Genomic DNA, 14,407 nt, shown 5'->3' with positions numbered 1-14,407 from the left:
CTACAGATTAAGTCCCAGAATACAATAATATAGTTCATGCTTTCCTTCCTAACTCTGTAAGATAGGATTATTGTTGTCAAAAAAACACACTAACATGATAGTTGGGATTTCTTTATATGCGTGTGTGAAAATGAGTTTCCCAGAGCTTAGATGAATGTAACTTCCCTCTTTTGGAATATTAAAGTATTGCTCATGAATGTTACCAAAAAAGATCTCCATATTAGAAGTTCCAAGGTACTGAACATTCTGAAAATTATTCACCGAGAGTTTGACCTTTTACAACCACCTAAAACTGAACCCCCAACGAAAACTAGAAACCCAGCTGGGAAAAGGAAAATACCAATACAAGGACACAAATGTAAATATAACCCAAAGGTGATACACTTGTCCAAAACTCATTTTGGAGAAGAAATAGGGCTATTTCCATGGATCTTAAGATTTTGTAAAATAACTGTTGCAAATTTAATGTCACTATCTCATTCTCTTAAAACCCTAACACCTATCAAAGAACCCTGCCAGTTTCCATCGGAGCACAAAACAGACCTCACTCTCCTTGAAGATAAGCCAAGATCTGGTCTTCTGACTTGAATGTCTGCATCAGCAATGCTGCCAAACGTCTTTGAGCCCTGGAACCTCCCACGGATGAGTCCTGATTTTTTTCTGGATGGTGCTCTTTAGTTCACTTCCATGGGAGAAAGCATATTCTGGAGATTGAAACAGGATGATCCTTTGTCCTTCAGAGAGCTCACTGTAAAAACAAACAACAACAAAAACCACTACCAACAACAAAAACATGTTATTTAGCTCCACTGTACCTTCAGTTTGTCAATAGTAGGAGAAAAACTGTGATTCTGATGTTTAAAAGAAAAAAGTCAATTTGTGACTCATGCAATACAAAAAGAAGAATGCTTAAGGAAATAATTTTGAAGACACGATGTACTGATATGCTTACCTACCATGAGTAAGGTCTTGCAGAGTTAAAAGGAACATTTATTTCTTATTCTGTGATTTTTAATTTCAGCGAGATCTAGAGAAAAACACCAGATATTCACAGTAGGAAACTTTCACATGAGCTGCTAGCAGTTCGCTCTCCTATGGTCTAGTGTTATTATTGACTGGGGTTTGTTATTGTTTTTGTTTTTTCACAACCAACATGCTACTTCTTGGAGAGTAAAATGCCATACTACAAGAAAATTTTCAAATAAAAAATGCATGTCCTTTCAGAAACCTCTGTTCAGCTCTGTCTTTATATAACAAAAAAATTCATGTTCTAATATGCTGAAAGCTCCAATAACTTTTTACAAGGAAACTTGAGGATAGTAGGCTGAAGTAGCACACTTGGCTACCATCAGAGTTAGTGCTGCATTGAAGAGTACTTCCCCCCTCCCCAAACATAGGCAGAGATGGAACAGACTGAAGGCAGCATAACTATCTGACTATTATGAATGCTCCAGTCTCTGGGTAGAAATATGTCCATTATGTATCCGTGCTCCATCTGCAGATTGTTTTGCAGCCTCTGCCCACATTGGAAAATCATTTAGCATCACTCAGAAAGAGAGCCAGAGCCGTGTGTGTGTGCATTTTTACTAAAGTAAAATGTGTACTCATATTTAAAAATAAAATAATCTGAGCACTTAAAATTGAAAGCAAGAACGCCCTTCCTCCTGCCCACCCCACCCAGCACCACTCCTAAAGAGGCAATCGCTATTAACTTTGTTGGCAACTTCTGGCCATGACCTCCATTTCTTTAAAACTCTGCACTTTCTTCTCCCTCATTCTCAATTAATCTATGTATTGTATTATATTGATCTCTTTTATCCCTTACTTATTGACTTACTAGAGCATCAGATGAAGATTGAAGTTGCCTCAAGTCCAAATAAGTCCTACTTCTGTTTAGATTCCTTTCTCACTTACCTTTGTGCTGGCCCATTCATTTGCCCTTGCTAAGTCTGTCTGTGGTCCAGGTTCAGCAATCATCCATGCTTCTAATAACAGAGTGGAAACAATTCTGGGTGTCTAAGGTATAAGCAATTCAAAAGTGAAGCCTAGGTAGTGCATCCAGCCTCCTGCTTCCTGAATTGTAGAACAGTCCTGTCATATACGGCTATTAGATTTATCCCACAGCTACCAACCTTTATCAACTTTGCAAAAGGGATAAGTTATTTTGTAAATGGAGGAGTAACAGACTTTACTGTGCGGCAGAGCAATGCTGTCTTCATCTGGGCCGCCGGGTGCCCACCTGAGAGGCTGGGTATTTTACCAAGGACAAAAAGAAGAAGAAGTGCCAGGAAACAATAAGAAGCCTTGGAACCTTCCCTTTCTCCTGAGTCACCTTTGACCATCCTGAGATGGTTCTTCGCATCAATAAATTACCACTTCTACTCTGCAAGAAGAACAATTGAAAGACCTTCACCAGTTCTGGGCTGTTGGACTTACTGAGCTAGTCACAAGTGAACTTCCTCTTCCCTAGAATGGCATTTTTTGAAAACAGTATCATGTACTCTCACTCCCAAAAAGTTGTCTGGTTGTTTAATCTTGAGTCACTTGAAACTAAATGATTCTGCCTTGATAATCTGTCACTGTCCCCTTAACAAATATCAGTCCAACTATTTCCTTTCTAACACATCTTCGAGACAAAAATCTGCTACTCACAACTTGTATGGCCCCGGGCATGCCATTCCAACTCTCTGAACCTTGGTTTCTTCACTTAGAATATGATTGTTTTTCAATGTCCAAGAACAACACATAAAATTGGAGAACTATAGAATCTTAAATGTGGAAAAAAATCTCAAAAGTCTTAAAATTCCATCTCTTTCCAAATGCATAAATCCTTCCCCCATATCCCTGGAATATGTCAGTTAGTGCCTAAATTCCTCTAGGAATAGGGAATTGAAAACAATACTTCAAGTGTGGTCTGACCTGAGCAGAGAACAGTGGGATTATTAACACCCTTGATCTTGACACTGTTCTGTTTAAAAAACCAAAGTTTGCATTAGGTTCATATGTAATTTTTGGCTGCTACATATTTTTGGCTCATTTGGTACTTGCGGTTACAAAATTATGAGAATCTCACACACACACACACACACACACACACACATCCTTTCTGCTACATTCTGAATTTAATCTTTTTCCTTCAAATATAACCGTTGATTTTTGTTTTCTAAATTGTTGCTTTTGTTATTGTTTTCCTCTGATCAAATAAATAATACAGGTTTGTTGTGAAAAAAGTCTAAAAAGTTTTCACAAATATGAAGTGAACATCGCTTATAATTCCAACCCAGAATGTACCTCTGTTATATTCTGACGAATATCACTTCATTTTTTTTTTTCTCCTTTACGTATATGGCTATCTACCTGCCAATGCACATGCACTCATACACACACACACACATACACACCCCAAATGATGGTACTTGTGATTGCTTTGGGCTGACAAAAGCCCATTTAAGTAAATTGATTTAAGTGATGAAGTGGATAGTGAGTCTTTGTGGATCTAAGTCCAGAGGTAGGATGATTTTCGGGGTTGATTGACGCAGTGGCTCAGTGATGCCATTGAGGATCTGCCTGTGTCCTGTTTCTTCACTCTTTTTTCCATGGTATCAGCCTCACCAATGCTCTCTCTTTCTCTTATGATATCAGGATGGGTGCCAAACAATAACGGGAATAGATGTGCACATGACCACATCCAAGAAGAGGGACTGGGAGCCACTTCTGGAAGTTCTCTCAGGAGAGCAAAGACTGCCATCACTACAAGTTACCAACAAACACATTCTCCCATTGCACTCTCCTGAGAGGAATCACTGGTCCACATCCCAATGAATAACTGTATCCAGGTGATAGTATTTCACTGGTCAGTTTAGGCCTTAAGCAACCATGCCACTCCTAGAGCCTTCTAGGTGGAGTTAGCTTCTCTCAAATTCACAGACTTGAGTGAAGAAGGTCTAAATATCTGGATGAAACTTAGTAAAGAAAGTAAAATAGGTTGTGGTGAAGCCATTGCAATGTTCACTATACCCGTCACATTGCATGATATATAATAATAATGTTATTATTCTATTATATATAATTATTAAATTACATGATATTACATATAAAAACCTTTTAGATAGGCAGGTAGGTAGGTAAGTGGATGGATATATGGATGCATAAATAGATAGAAAGATGGATAAATTAGGTATATACATATAGGTAAATAGGATCAAGTTAAACATGTTTTGTAACCTGGTTTTCAGTTACCATATTCCATGAACATTTTCTATGTCGATTCTCAGATTCTTACAACTTTTTAAATGGATAAATAATGTCCCAATATGGTCATGACTGATTATTTTAATTGGCCCTTATTACAGAACAATACTGTATTTTTAGTTCTTTCTAGCACATGTATAATGATGAAATAACATGTTTGTACATGCATTATGGCACAATCAGCTGCTTGTTTCCTTTGATAAATTTAGTTAAATATAGTTTCTGAGTAAACAGAGGGGAAAATATAAAATTTCAAGACATATGGCCAGATTCCCTTCCAAGAAGGCTATATGCACTTATTCTACTGCCAATATCATTTGTAACTGCCCATTTTGACACATATTTAACACAAATATATTGTTAATATATTTAATATGATCTTTATAAGTCTATTAGGGGAGTGGGAAATGATAACTAATCTGCATTTGTTTTCCAATTCTTTTGTTACTAGTGGGATTGAACATTTGAATACATATGGTTGTCTCTTTTTTCTTTGGCTTATTTTTCTATTGAAGCACTCATTTTATATAAGTGAGTAAATACTTGGTAAATGTTTAACTTCTGCTATATTTGTTGCATATTAATTATTCCTTATTTGTCCTTCAACTTTATTTATAGTGTTCTTGCCATATGAAGTTAAAACATTGCAATGTAATAAATCTGTTGCTGTTTTCACATGGGTGGGGGGAATTTTAAGTCTAAAACATGTACGAATTCAAATACTTTTGAACATCTCCATAGAGGTTCCTAATATATTTATCCAAATGATTTAAAATGCCATCTATGAATTTTAAAACACTGACAAAGTTTTTAAAAAATGATGGGTACCTGGGAGTGGGGAAGATTCCTATATTCCCCAGATTCTGATATACATCAGAAAAATTTGAAAAAAATCAAACATTTAAAAGTAAATAAATAAGTAAATTGAAAGAAACATGGAACATGTTTTTATAATCTTAAATATTTTTAAATATGCTATAAAACCCCAGAGCCCAAAAAGAACAGACTGATAGACCTATAAATATATTTAATGATTTTTAAATAAGCACAAACCCTCCCCCCAATGAGGTTTACCCAAGGTACAATTATTGCTAATTGAAAAAAAAAAAAACCCTATATCAAAAACCAATAATAAAGTAGGAAAAATATTTGTAACTCATATCACAAGGACTAAGTCCCTTTACCACATGAAGACTCATCCAAGTCTGTAAGGCAAATATATGTGTAAAATACAAACACTTCTTAAAAATCACAAAATATGCATAACCTCAGCCATATTAAGAGAAATTCATACTAATAACACAAGACACCATTTTTAACCTATCTTATTAAAAAATTCAAAAAGTTTGCTACATTACAATTTTGGCAGGGTATGGGGTAGAAGGAGTTGAGTTGATTGTTAGGATTATAAATCACTAGAGAGAATTTGGCAAAATGTATTAGGAATCGGCGATGCCCAGGATTTATTCTACAGCTGTGTCATACATGAGAGAAACTGTATGTATGAGAAAGCCACCATCATGCCTACAGTTTGTGGATAGACAATCCACATAGACTCTCTCAAGCAAGTATATAATTTTGTTTTTGATTACCCAAGATGTTCTCAGGCTAAACAAACATGCTGAGTGAAATCAATCAGAGGAGGACAATCATCATATGGTTTCGCTCATACGTGGAATATAAGAAGTAGTGAAAGGAATTATAAGGGAAAGGAGGGAAACTGAGTGGGAAAAATTAGAGAGGAAGACAAACCATGAGAGACTCCTAACTCTGGGAAACAAACAAAAAGTTGCAGAAGGGGAGGTGGCTGGGGGGATGGGGTAACTGGGTTAGTAACTGCGGAGGCACTTGAGGGGATGAGCAAAGGGTGTTATACTATACGTTGGCAAAATTGAATTTATTTTTTTAAAGATTTTATTTATTTATTCATAAGAAACACACACAGAGAGAGGCAGAGACACAGGCAGGCTCCATGCAGGGAGCCTGATGTGGGACTTGATCCCGGGTCTCCAGGATCAAGCCCTGGGGCAAAGGGAGCGCTAAACCACTGAACCACCCGGGCTGCCCCAAATTGAATTTAAATAAAAAAGTAATAAAAATAAACAAAAATCATGTTCGCATGTGGGAATATTCATGCATCCTCACCTTTGTGGATTTATAAACCGCTAGGTGGTGGTGGGTAGAACAGTCAAAAGGTTTGACTGTTTTTGGAGTCAAAAGATGAACTATACTAGAACAGACAAGAACTCGTAATTTTCCATTAAACTTTGGATTGGGAGTAAAGAATAAGAGTCAGAAGCTAAAGACTACTTTTATAAGCGGTTTTGTGAGATTCTGAGCAGAAGAAGATCTGCCATGAGGCACGAGTAATAAACCCTAGAAGAGGGTCACAGGGGCCATGCCACCTCTGCTTCGAGGCTGTACCATTGGTGCTTTGATACATTTGGCTCTTGGATGTCACAAGGCCTGAAGGGCACCATCAGTGGTGGCACTCATGAAGCTCCAGTGGAAACTGGTGTGGGAGAGGGTAAACATGGCAGACACCACATGGTGACCATACCAACAGACTGGTCTGTGACCTTAACACTGGCCTTTGGAGAGTTCAAAAATTGTTGGAGGCCAGAAGAACAGAACTATGTCAGAGGTTCAGAAAGCTTCTATGAGAAAATTTTAAGTTGTTTTGTTACACAGGATGATGAGGTCTAATTATTGTCTGTTCACTTGAATTTTATAAAAAAGCCCGGAGGTGGTGGCAGAGCAAAATATCAATCTTCACAGACTACTTCATTTATTCCACAAGCATGCGCTGACCATCTGTTCTGGCTGGGCACCACAGAATGGGCAGACTTACCCTCTACCCTCAAGAAGCTCATGGTAGTGGGAGAAAAGAGTGGTTAAATAAATATTACAGGACAAAATAATGTTAGCCTTAATTTTGCTAAGGGAGCCCAGAGAGGAAGTGAAGAAATGTACAAGTTTTCATAGATGAAGTGAAACTTAGGTTGAATAAATCAAAAGACAAAGACCGGCATTCCCAGGCAAAAGCAACATGCTGGACCAAGACAGGGAGATGTGGTAAACGTGGGATTTTCTGGGAACAGCTAGTTGTTCAGTGTTGCTGAAATTGAAGATGTACAGAAGTAGCCATTAAATGGAAGATTCGCTGAATCTCTGGGGCTAATGGGTTTGAGCCAGAGAGTGATGGGCACTGTGAAGCATTGGTTTAAGGTAATGAGAGTCATAGAAAATGTGTTTTGCTTAAACCAGAGGGGCGATAACATCAGATGTCAGATTTAGGAAAATTTCTGCAGCAGTGCAAAGGATGAGACCAGTTTTACCTTGGTCCAGGATGAGGTAATGACGTGTGTTGCAGTGACAACAATTTGCAAAATCATTACTGAGGGATGTTTGTCAGGTGTGTTAATATTACTCCCTGCTCATCTTTCCAAAGGAATATGGAAAAGATTTAACAAACAACCTTCCCATTATCTCTAAATTGGATCTGCCTCCTGCTATTTAGACTGAATTTTTGTGGCCCCCAGTTCATATGCTGAAATCCTAACGAATGTGTGATGGTGCTAAGAAATGGGGCCTTTGGTTGACTGTGTCAGGCAAGTGGTGCCCTCATGAATGGGTGCCCTACAACCCTATGGAAAGGATGCTATGATTTTCCTGTTTTACAGACTGGAAAAGCAGAAGCATGGAGAAGTGTAGTAACATAATCCAGATCACACAAGATTGTGTGATGATCACTCAAAGCAAGTCAATTGGGCTTCAGAGTCCCTGTTTTTAACCACCACATGAAGACCCTTCCTAGTATGTCACCCCACGCAGAAGGTAAACCTCTCAGTCTCTCACCTTCCTCAGATCAATCTTCTTCACAGCCACTGAAGGAAGCATGGCACAACCCATGGCTAATCAGCCCTTTCCACTACGTCCTTTCTTCTGTAACTATCACCCTCAGTATAATATCCTAGTCTCTTAGCACGACTAGGAGGCATTCATGATCTGATATTTCTGAGTTTATCTCTTAGTCCTGCTGTCCTCTTCTTTCCCCAACACCCTTGCCCAAGCCCCACATGCCTCCTACCCCCTACTGTGTATATGCTGCTCCTTTTGCTGGGAAGGCTGTTCCTCTTTCCTTCTTGCTTTCCACCCTCATTCTCTATAACCTCCATTGCCAGTGGACTGCTCTGCTGCAACCTGTATCCTGAGTCATTTCCTGTGAAAGCCTGCTCTCGACCACCCTTGTAAGAGTAGGGAATGTTTGCCCTATACACCAAACAGTGCATGCACACCTGTTGCGGCATTTATCATCAGCGTGCATTCATCACATTCCCAAACTCTCCCCATAGAGTACAGTAGATGATTAGCAAGTGATCCTCAAATGAATACTTGAATGGAGAGAAAGGATTGGCCTGACTGAAGTATCAGATTTGTATTTATTCACTTGGCTATCAATACCTCTCTTATTATGGTTACTTTCTTCTTCTTCTTTTCAATAAGTAACACTTTTTAAAAAAATCACCCTGAATCTATCTTTAATGGTATATCATATTTAGGAATCCTGCTGAGGACTGGGTGATACAGGGCCTGGGGGTGGGACATCTAGTCACACAGCCATGGAACAGTGACCGGCTGCCAGTCATTAGGGAAGAACTGTAATATTTCACAATGCTGCACCCGTGCATGTGGCCCAGTGCTGGTTACCTGGGCCCAGCACTCTGTTCTCACCAGTGACAGTGACTCACATCCACAGTGGTTTCTTGTGGGAGGCTGCACACCCCCTCCAGGGAGAGAGGATAGCATTATTTCCAGGATTATGTGGAGGAAGTATGAGAAAGCACTCTGGATGATTCTAATTTCTCTCTGCCAAAGCCCATGTGCCCCCAACCCTCCAGAGTTCGGTAATAATGACTGGCTTCCCAAGCAATTATCCGTTGAATATGGACACTTGCCTTCTAGGCCCTATGGATCTGTCCAGCATCCTGAAAAGTGCCTGGGTCTACTTGGGATAAAGAGACCATCATAACAGGCCTCAGTACTGCTTAGAAACAGAGAGTACAGGAATCAGGCCCAATGAGGTTAATTTGCCAGAACAAAAATGAAACTTTATGTCAAAGGGTGAACTCAGGCAGGGGCTGGCACACACAACGCAGCTGGAGGCTGGATAGGAGGTCCACAGGGTAAAATCAGATGGTGTTGCTGGCATTGCACCCGGCTGGATGCCTCTTCTGGAGAGGAGGAAGCCGGTGATTCATTCCCTGCAGCTGCTCCTTGACCTTGGCTAACCTTCACGCTGGTTCAGTGGGCAGAGACCCTGACTCAGAGAGGTTCCATTTTCGGGTTCAGCCTTGGGTTGCCGCAGCTTGTATAGATGGTGGTGTTGGTACTTGAGAGGAGCAACCTAAAATTTTCTAAATGTTCATTGTTTGTCTAAGTGTGGACAAAAGATGATATGTCTCTCTTACTTTTGCTATATTTTTATGACTATAAATATGTCGTCACTATGTACTCATACAGAGCAAAGGGTGCTTTAAAAATAAGTCTCACTTAAAAAAATCATTCTTTCTTTTGTAAGTGTATATATATTTGATTCTAGATGGAAAGTAATTTCTGTGTAATCATTACAGTAACCAGCCACCCTAGGTCTTGAGGACTTATTCGGTCCTCTTCTGACTCTTTGCCTCTTCTGAATATCCACTTCTCTTGCCAGAGTTTAAGGACCTGTCAGACAGGGGTACCACTGTTCCTCTTGCCTCTCACAAAAAGAAAAATGGGCCTTTGTAGAGAGGAGAACTTTTTTAAAATTTTTATTTATTTAGTTCAGAGAGAGAAAGAGAGCATAAGCAGGGGGCAAGGGCAGAGGGAGAAGCAGACTCCCCACCAAGCCGGGAGCCTGATGCAGGGCTCGATCCCAGGAGTCTGGGATCATGACCTGAGTTGAAGGCAGATGCTTAACCAACTAAGCCACCCAGGTGCCCTGAGAGAAGAGCTTTTACTATCCTTATTCTTGCCACCTAAAACATCCTGTCCTTCTCAGCTCTGTGATGGAGGGGACACCACAGAGTCAACTGGAAAGGAACCATACATTTATATCCCTTTTTAAATAAATATTTTATTTAAGGGCAGTTACAGATTTACAAAAGTATTTGCAAAGATATAAAATGTTCCCATATATCCCATCCTCACTTTCCCTTATTGTTAACATCTTCTATTATTATGTTCTATTTGTTGCAATGAGCCAATGCTAATACATTATTAATAAACTCTAATTAACCAATAGTGAATTGTTAATGAATAAAGCCCTTACCTTATTCAGATTTTTTTTTTTTTTTTTTTTACCCAATGTCCTTTTTCTGCTCCAGAATTCCACTCAGGAAACCATATTACATTTAGTGCTCATGTCTTAGGCTCCTCTGGGCTGTGACAATTTCTCAGGCTTGCTTTGTTTTTGATGACCTTGACAGTTTTGAGGAGTACTGGTCAAGTACTTTGTAGAATGCCTCTCAATTTGTGTTTTTATGATGATTTTCTCATGGTGAGACTGACATTCTGGGTTTTTGGAGGAAGACCACAGAGGTAAAGAACCCTTCTATTCCCATCATCTCAATGATGCATGTGTGGTATCAACATGATTCATCACTACTGATGTTGATTTTAACACCTGGTAGAGGTCATGTTTGTCAAGTTTCTCCCCTGCAGGTACTTTCCCCAGCCCCTTCTCACTGTACTTCCTGGGGTGATGTCACCATGCACAACCTACACTTAAGGGGTGAGGCAGAGTGCTTGCATAAATTATATGAAACTACTCAGGACAGATTTATCTCTTCTCTTCCACTTATTTGTTTATTCAATCAATCATTAATCCATATCACTATCTACTCTAAAATTTGAATTACAGTATAATACTGTGTTTTTAGTTGCTCAAATTGCCTCTGATTTGGTCGTTGGAGGTCTTTCAGTGGATCCTGTGTCTTTTGGACATACGTCCATCACTGGCAGGTGGACTTTTGTTTTGTTTTTATTTTAAGCAATTCTTTACTTACACCACAAGATATCCCTGGCTTACCTTCAATATTTCCTGCCTCAGCCATAAGAGAATCGGCTATTTCCACAAAGGATTCAGGTTCCTTTGATGGGAAAATGGTATTAGAAGCCAGGATCTGGGCACTAGGTGTGCTCATTGCTACTGGGGTATCGTTGCTTCTATCCCCTTTTAGCTGACAGAGCAAAGAAAATATACTTAGATGCATACATTTTCAGAGTTGCTTTTTATTACTTTTTCCATTGTATGTCCTTAAGAGCCATCATATTTCCTCCATCCTACAGGGAATGATATAGCAGTAAAAAGCATATGGGCCAATGAACTGATAACTGTAAAATATTTCTACTACTCAGAACCCACACCTGACTTTGCAAAGGAAACTACAGAGGCATTTAAACTGGTTCTCAGTAGTTTCATGAATTGAAACAGTTAAGATTTTGCTCAATTGACATGTCTTCAAGGAGGATTTGCCTTATGAACTTTTTGTCCTAACTTTTAGACTGGATTGGCTGGTGACTTCCATGGATCCCCATGTAAATGGCAGCTATATTCTACTGATCTCTACTTATATTTGCTTTATAATACATGGAAGGCAGACTTTAAGCATATGTTCTGTTTTCTAAAATGCCTGACACATTGTAATTCAGCAATAGACATCAGATAAATAAGTAAATGAACAAGTGAGCCAATAATCTGCTGCCCTGTTATATCTAAGTGATGGTATGTCATTAATAGAGTACTCTGGCACATGGTACTTAAAATATAGCTGTAACTTATAAATACCTTCAGAAACTTATTCACCACAGTCTTAGGAGGATGGGAGTGGTCCCAAACTAGGGTTTCTCAGCCGTAGAGCTAGTTCACTTATGGGCATTTGAGAAAACAGAGGAGCTGGCCTGTCATAGGTAATGCGTTGGGGTCAGATCAGTGCCTTGCTTCTGACTCCTCCTGCAGCCAACCATTCATGGTACAGGAGTGCCAATGAAAGGAGCAGCATGGCCTTTTCATTCTGCCCCTCTGTGTCTTCCTCCAGAACTGCTCCTGTGTCAGAGTGACTGATGGCATATGCAGTCATGTCATGTTTTGCTATCAAATTCTTTGATTCAAATGGCAAATATCAATATTCATATTACATTTTTTATGTACCAGAATTGTTTTGTAATATGATTTTACTTTAAAGTGAAGTGGAATCTGTTGTTGCCCAATTTTAAAAATTACCTTAGGTAATACACCCTTCACGGATGCTCACAGTTCCACTAGGCAGCCTCATGGCTTGTGCTCCGAGACCCTGGGATGGATTCCTGTCCTCCTCTGCTGGCCCCATCACTTACCATTGCTTTATTTTCTATTTCAAGGAGAAAAGCCAATTGTGTACATGTAGGATACTAATACAAGTATGCATTTATTCAAAGGTGCAGTCATAGCACCTTGATGCCCCGAGATTCCCTGCCTGACTGTGGTACCTAAAAATGGCCCACATTGCTTTCCTTTCTCACTGGAGAACTGGGCTGCAGGTTGTGTTTTGCCTCCACCTTCTGTCCTCCCAATTCCCCGTCTGAAGCCTGCTCAAGCCTAGGTTTGCACCTACAGTTTTTGTCCACAATGCTCTCCCTGGAAATACCTGTCTTTGTTGTGACTGAGATATTTAGATCTTTCCCTCAGTACTGTCCTCACTTGATTGACTGATGAGCCTGCGGTTTATTTTGAATCTGGGTTATTTCTATTTCCGTTGTAAGATGGTAGAGGCTGCATAATTGCTCACCCCATTCTTTTACTTACTTTGATAACCTAAATTAAGTGAGTAAGCTGTTTCGTTGTAGAGGCTGTATTTTTTTTTTTTTTCAGAAATATTGATGGTCAGAACCCAACACTGGGCGTTTCCCCCTCGTATTAAATTACACTGCTTGGAGGCATAACATGTCAACATCTTGGTGTCTGGTGCTCTCAGGGGAATCTTTTTTAGGATTCTTTTTCTGGAGGACAAAAAAAAAAAAAAAAACACTGCCTCAAGGTCCTTTAGTAAATCATTCTGTAAGTGGCCCACAAAAGATGAAGGGATGTGACCTGGCAATAAAGATATTATCTGGAGAGATTTAAATTAATGACTACATTCCAGGTGCTGAGTTGGTTTTCCCAATGACTAGATTTTGATAAATTGAGTTATTCACACTGCACAGAAATTTAATTTGATGACATCTTAAGGTTAAACTGTAAGGAGGCAAAATGACAGGAGAGTCTAGAGAAAAATAACTGCCCACACAGGAAAGGAAGCCCTAGGTTAGCTCAGCCTCCTTCATGCAGTGTGCCCATGAGGTGAAAATGATTAATATTGTCCTTGTTTTTTTAATGTAAACATTAACTTTAAATAGTTTTATGGTCTTTTATGAAATGAGATATTTTAAAATTGTAAAAATGAATAAAAATTAACTGGACAAGGAAGTAACTTAGGATGATTAACGTAAGTGCTTAGACTAAGAACATGAGTGTTAAAGTTTCCAGAGTTACAAAATTGCCAGATGAATGATTATTTAAAAGCAACATTGTCCTAGTAAACAAATGTAAAACCAGGCAAATACTAGATTTTATTATTGAAGCATAATATACATTTGTAAAGACAAAGCAAAGCAAAGGATTTTATAAAAATATACTGATGCATTCCATTTATCAAAAGTTATACTATGAAAGGATTCTTTTTTTAAGATTTTATTTATTTATTAATGAGTGACACACAGAGAGAGAGGCAGAGACACAGATAGATTCCCCACAGGGAGCCTGATGTGGGACTTGATCCCAGGACCTCGGGATCACGGCCTGAGCCAAAGGCAGACATTCAAGCACTGAGCCACCCAGGTGTCCCACTATGAAGGGATTCTATGTGAAAGGAGAAATTACCAAACTACTAACATGTAGTTAGGACTTAATTAAAAATATCTGTGTACTTAGTTTCAAAAACTTTCTCTCAACCTATGTATTATCACTGTTATTAAATTGCCCACATACTAAGTGTATGAAGCATATTTGGTAAAATTATTCATTATTTTTTTAAAGATTCTATTTATTCATGAGAGATAGAAAGAGAGAGAGAGAGGCAGAGACACAGGCAGAGGG

This window comes from Vulpes vulpes, chromosome 9 (genome assembly GCF_048418805.1).
Source record: "Vulpes vulpes isolate BD-2025 chromosome 9, VulVul3, whole genome shotgun sequence".
Taxonomy (NCBI): Eukaryota; Metazoa; Chordata; class Mammalia; order Carnivora; family Canidae; genus Vulpes; species Vulpes vulpes.
Note: the sequence above shows the minus strand (reverse complement) of the source record.